This window comes from Balaenoptera acutorostrata, chromosome 1 (genome assembly GCF_949987535.1).
Source record: "Balaenoptera acutorostrata chromosome 1, mBalAcu1.1, whole genome shotgun sequence".
Lineage (NCBI taxonomy): Eukaryota > Metazoa > Chordata > Mammalia > Artiodactyla > Balaenopteridae > Balaenoptera > Balaenoptera acutorostrata.
This window is the reverse complement of record NC_080064.1, coordinates 118,859,187-118,865,225: the sequence shown is the minus strand read 5'-3', so window position 1 is coordinate 118,865,225 and position 6,039 is coordinate 118,859,187.

Genomic DNA, 6,039 nt, shown 5'->3' with positions numbered 1-6,039 from the left:
GGAAGGAGAGGAAGGAGTAGTACATGAAGGAAGGAGAGAGAGAGGGAGGGAAGGAGTGTGTGAGTTTGAGAAAGTGAAGAAAGAAGAGCTGGAAGGAGATCAAGAGGGTACATGTGAAGCAGGAAACTGAATGAAAGGGTAAAAGCCAAGAGATGTTACAGATTAAGATTTAGTAATAGGATGGCAGTCTGAATAAGAGAAGGGCAGAAAGGAGGAAGGGAAGGAGAGGGAGAGATAGAGACAGAGAGGGACAGAGAGAGCAAAAGAGAGACAGAGAGATGCAAGGGGACGGTATTCTGTGGCAAAGAACAGGGAAAATTTGAAGTGCCTGTTTGATTTGGAAGATCATAGACCTAAGGAGTTGAAAGACATTTTAGGATTCATCAATTCTACCTCCCACATAATGCGAAAAACCCTTCTCCAACAAAATGATGGTCCCCTAGCGTCTACTTGAATAGGTAATGAGCGCCCCCCAAAAGTTAATTTACGACTGTTTACTCATTCAGTCTCATTCTGACAATGTGCCCTCCACTGTGGTGGTGAAGCTATTAAAAAAAAGAGAGAGAGAGAGAGAGAGACACACACACACACACACACATTATGACCTTGCACCTATTGTTGCCATTAAAATAGATTTCAATATGCAAGTCCTATCTCCTAGAGTCTAGGTTTTTTCTTCCTGCAATTCAGGTAGGAACCCATTTGGTGGTATATGTTTGAGTACCAAAACTAGCAAGTGGATTCTGCCCAGACGTAGGGAGCAGATGTGAAAGATGAAGCCCACAGTCCAATCTATATAGATTATTTTTCACTAAGATGGAACTTTACTAAATAATCACTATGTTGTATAAGTTTTAAGAAAAAAATATGATTAGAGCAAGATGAAAAGAAATAGAACACCTAGGTAAAAGTCAGGAACTTTCTGATAACTTCAACTGCTATTCCTAAATATCTGGCTTTCATTTCTACTTTAAAGAAATCCTTTAAATGCTCTTGCCTGTGATACTTCCAGGCATTGTAAAACCTTTTAGCCTACTTAAAGCTTCAGTCAGCCAAAGCCAAACACTTTCAGCTTTAGCTGTTACACCCTTTTGATAGTTTCTTTCATGGCCTGTAATAACTGAGTCATTAATAGCTGAGCTTCTCTCAGCCAGCAACCACTGATCCCTTCTCAACAACCAGATTCAGATAAGACCTCAAATACCCTTTCTCTAGCTAGACCCTCTGTGTGTTTACATTTTCTCTGCCACTTCGGAAACAGAGAAGATGGAAAAAAGATCACATATTTTCCCCCATCTACCTGGGATCTTCTGACTCTCACTTTCCAATGGGAATCTGGTTGCCTAAGTTACTAAATTCTAAGTAGGCTAGCTCCTACTTACTCTATGCAGCCTACTCTCTGGCTTCCCCCACCTGTCTAAGGAACAGCTAATTAGCCTTGAAAAGATTGTCTTTAGTGAAGCAGACCTCTCCAAAGTTCTTGAACAGCGATGCAAAGATTATACAGAGAATTCAAGATCCTAGATCAGAGGTTAGCAAGCTTTTTCTGTAACAGCCAGAGAGTAAATATTTTAGGCTTTGTAGGCCCTATAGTTAAACTACTTGAGCCTCCCATTATAGCTTGAAAGCAGTCATAGACAATGTCTAAACAAAATAGGTGTGGCTATAGTCTAATAAAACTTTATTTGTGGACACTAACATGTGAATTTCATATAATTTTCATATGCTGTGAAATATTCTTTTTCTTCTTTTACATTTTTAATGTAAAAACCATTCTTAGCTCACAGACTGTGCAAAAACAGGCAGCAGGCCAGATTTGGCTTACAGGCCATAAACTGCCAATCCCTGCCATAGATGATTAAATGCCCAAGTATGCTACAACAGTAAGTTGTACAACAGTAAATAGTATAGGTCTAAGAAGAAAGACATTGTCTAGGACTGAAAGAGTCAAAAGCTTCCTGGAGAAAGTGGGATTTGGGTTGGATAAAGGAAGGGTAAAATTTAGACAAATGCTAGAAGGAATGGGGGAAGGAGGAAAAGGTGTCGATCTGACATCTGGGTGATAACAAGAAAAAAATGATGAAAGAAGACTGAGGTTTATGATAGGGAAGTGGCAGGAGATGTGTGAGGGCCCTGAATGTCAGAATAAGGAATTTAAACCTTACCCTTGTACAAATGGCATTTTTAGATTATTCTTGCAAGGAAAACATAGGACTGATTTGACAAGAGAAAGACCAAGAGCAGGGAGAAAAAGATGGGGATGTCATAATAATACAAAGTGCTACAGTCTGGGTGACTATAGTGACAGTAACAGAAGAAAAGGGACAACATCAAGAAACATAAGCATAAGGAATCAATAACAAGATTTAGGAGAGGATTCAAAGTGACTCTTGGAATGGGGACCAGAAAATTGGGAGTTATTCAATTATTCACTGGCTATTAAACACACATTATGGCCAGGACTTATTGCTAGGTGTTGGGAAAAGGAGACCCACATGACATAGAACCCACAGTCTAGAAGGGGAGAGACGGTCATGTGAACGCTAAGGTGCAATATTATTATGGGTGCTGTGGTGGAAGTCTGGGCAAGTGCAGTGAGAGTCCAGAAAAAGGAATAGAATGAGAATAATAATCTGAACAGGCATCATAAGGAACTACTAAGAATAGCAAGATCCCATGCATGGAACTGGAGTTAATTTGTGAAGACATTCACATACTAGAATTAGGATAAATGAAATCAGGTATGTAAAGGCACTCTGTAAACTGTGATGCTAAAATGTGAGCTATTTTTACATTTTACCAGAGCCTTGTGACTAGATGAACTATGAGGGAAGAACACAGAAGAAGAAAGGTGAGGAGGTTGAAATTGAGCCTTAGAGAAAAACCCATAGTTTTCCATAACCCGTAGCCTTAGGAAAAATGAGAATCCAATAGAGGAGAAAGAAAAAAGAGCTATTAGAAGTACAGGTTGAGAATCAGGAACGCATAACATCATAGAGACTAGGGAGAAAAGGCATTTCAAAGAAGATAATGTGGTTGTCAGGGAGTCAAAGCAATAGGGAGGTTGATTGGGAGAAACATAAGAGAAAGCCCATTGAATTCAACAGGTCACCGGAGATCTTTGGTGAATTTAAAGATCAAAACCAGATTACAAGGTACAAAGGAAAGGAGATAGCCTGAACCCTTCCTATTCAAAGAAGTGTTTGTGCCAAAACTTGGGAGGCCAAATAGGATAAAGCAGGCCCAGACTGGCAATTTGGCTCAGTGGACACCTGAGTGAGGTTGACCACATGTCAACTGCAAACATGGCAGGTAAGAACAGCAGGCAGCAATTGTTCAGAAGTCAGAAAGGAGTCAGGAATTAGACTAAAAGACTAATGAGTATCCTGTCAGAAACTCAGAACAGCAAAAGATAATCAGCTATGAAAGACAGCAGCTAAAAGGGAAACAGGAAATGTACCCAGATGACATGGAATGTACCTTACTAAAAAAACGCCTGGAAAAATAGATACCCATTAAGTATTTGTTTAATGAATGAATGCATTCTCAAATAATAACATAATGCCACATAGAATGAGCATGAGTTTGGAATCAGACCTTAATTCATATCCCAGCCCATTTATTCACTCTGTAAACATTTATTATCTGTGCTTGGAGTATACGAGACCCTAAGGATCCAAAAATAAAAGATGCAGCTCTTGACTTCAACTCACAGTTGATTGACAGTCAGAAAGTGACAGTTGCTCTGCAAAGTGATAAGTGCTGTGACAAATGTGTGAGGAGATGTGTAGCTCTAATCCACAGGCTCCCAGAGGTGATCTGCTGTACTCAGGCCCAAGGGGCCAAAAGGATCAAGAGGACCTGGTGGGGGGATGTGTGGTGGTTTGGAAGTGGGGTGTGTGGGGCAATTCCAATCAGGCTGAATAATAAGGGCAGATGTTCAGAGGTGTGTGAGCATAGCTTGTTCAGGGAACTCTAAGTGCTTAAGCACAAAGTATGATGTGTTAGGTCAGGGGAGGGAAGTGGGATGAATGAAGGCAGAGTGATAAATAGGGGCCAGATCACAAAGCACTTTGTGTGGCATGCCAAAGAGATTGGATTTTATCCCAAAGGTGATGAGAAGCAAATGAAGAATTTTAAGCAGGGGAGAGACATGATCAAATTTGCATTTTAGAAATAGCAACAGCATGGAGGATGGGTTGGAAATAGATGAAGCCGGTCTTAGGGAGAATAATTTAATTTAATAATTTAATTCCACTACTTGCAGTGATAAGTGGAAAATGATGAGGGCCTGAACTCAGCTAAGAGGTAGTGGGCATGTAGAGGCCAGGAGACAGGAAAGACAGGGCATGGCATCTGATCCTTTTTAGGGAGGGAGAGAAAAGGGGCTAGGTGACTCCCCGGCTTCTGGCTTGACATCAGGGAGAGGATAGCAGTGGAAAAGAAGGAAAGGAAGAGGGTAAGAGAATGAATATGTATTGACTTCTTTCCATGTTCCAAGCACTGTGTAAGGAAGTTTACATATACCACTTTATTTAATCTTCACAACAAACCCAGCTAGTGGGTATCATTAAACCCTTTTTTTCCAGATAAGAAAACCAAAGTTCAGAGAGTTTAACCTACCAGGCTACAACGAACACAGTTGTTTTTCAGAGCCTGGCCTAGGACAGGTATGTTGGAAGAGGGTAAGGACATCAGTTAACCCTGAAAGCCTGTTCATCATGGATGCCAGGGGCATCCTGCAGCACATCTCCCAGCCTCAGTCCGCTCAGTGGGAGAGACCATGAAGCCGGGGGAGCATTTCTGTACATAAGAAGAGCAAGGTCAGAGAGGTGTGTTCCTAAGACAACCCCATCTCAAAGAACTGCAAGGTGGACTTCTCCAAGAACAAGAAAGCTCAGGGCCAGGGACTTCCCTGGCAGTCCTGCGTTTAGGTCTCTGCACTTTCACTGCCCAGGGCACAGGTTCAATCCCTGGTCAAGAAACAACAACAACAAAAAGAAGGCTCAGGGCAACCCCTGGGCCCCAGGTGAAGGGGCAGCCCTGGGCCAGAGCATCTCTCCTCTAGCCTGAACTTCTCCCTGACTCAGTACTGAGCTAGGAAAAGGAAGTCAACCTCCCTTCCCCGGTCTGGGAATGGCCCAGTCTGATGATATCTGACTCCCATGGAGCTGGGTCTCAGTGACTTCAAATAATTAGGAAAGGAACCAGAAAAAAAAAAAAAAAAAAAGAAAAAGTAATTCAGCTAGCAAGAGCTGGAGTCAAAATTTGAACTTAAGTCTGTATGACTCCAAGCCACATGTGCTTTCTATTGGCTTGGCCAAAAAGTTCATTCGGGTTTTTCCATAACCTCTTACAGGAAAACCCAAACGAACTTTTTGGCCAACCCAATACTTCCTCATGTTGGGATAGTCACCAGGTTAGGTTGTGTAGGAGAAATTAGTCTGTGGGGAGGTGACAATGATTTCCATTTTGTTTTTATTTTTTCCGGTTTTATTGAGGTACAACTGACATGTAACATTGTGTAAGTTTAAGGTGTACATCATAATGACTTGATATGTATATATTGTCAAATGATTCACCTCACAGCTACAATTTTTTTCCTCGTAACGAGAACTTTTAAGATCTGCTCTCTTAGCAACCTTCAAATATACAATATAGTATTGTTAACTATAGTCATCATGTTGTGTACTACAACCTCAGAATTTATTTACATTATAACTAGGAGTTTGTGCCTTTCGACCAGCTTCACCTCTCCCCCCACCTCTGCCAACCGCCAATCTGATTTAATCTGATCTTTATTTCTATGAGTTTGGGTTTTTTTTTTTTCTTGGCCGCCCTGCGTGGTATGCGGGATCTTAATTCCCCCAGGGTTCAAACCGGTGCCCCCTGCAGTGGAAGCACGGAGTCTTAACCACTGGACCACCAGGGAAGTCCCCGAGTTTGGTTTTTTTTTAGATTGCACATATAAGTGAGATCATACAGTATTTGTCTTTCTCTTATTCCCTTAGCATAATTCCCTCAAGGTCCATCCATGTT